At 45.5% G+C, this 286-nt stretch overlaps 1 protein-coding gene across 1 annotated transcript in view; it reads right to left on the bottom strand.

Moving 5' to 3' along the window:
• LOC119591626 (nephrin-like) overlaps positions 1–286 on the bottom strand; it is a 125,992-nt gene that overhangs the window by 2,039 nt on the left and 123,667 nt on the right. The window lies entirely within an intron of this gene.

Raw genomic sequence — 286 nt, 5'->3', positions numbered from 1 at the left:
TCGCGAAATATAAACGGGTGTTCTGCGCTCGTGCGAAATTGTTACGGGCCTGCGGAGATGTCGGCTTTAGGGAGAAATAAACAATGGCGTAATTAGGTAAACATGAGGGATAAATAGCGAAATAATTAGGTAAATAGGTAAGTTACACTGAAGAGACCATTTCGCCGCACGCAAGCTGTCAGGACGCGCCAGCGGAGGTGCGTGACTCGAGAAACTCTTAATTGACTCATAAATCTACCTTCAGATTGTATGAGTCACCTTGAAGACGCTTGGTTTACCCGAAAAC

The sequence above is a fragment of the Penaeus monodon genome, chromosome 29, assembly GCF_015228065.2.
Source record: "Penaeus monodon isolate SGIC_2016 chromosome 29, NSTDA_Pmon_1, whole genome shotgun sequence".
Lineage (NCBI taxonomy): Eukaryota > Metazoa > Arthropoda > Malacostraca > Decapoda > Penaeidae > Penaeus > Penaeus monodon.
This window is presented reverse-complemented; position numbering and strand designations above follow the sequence as displayed.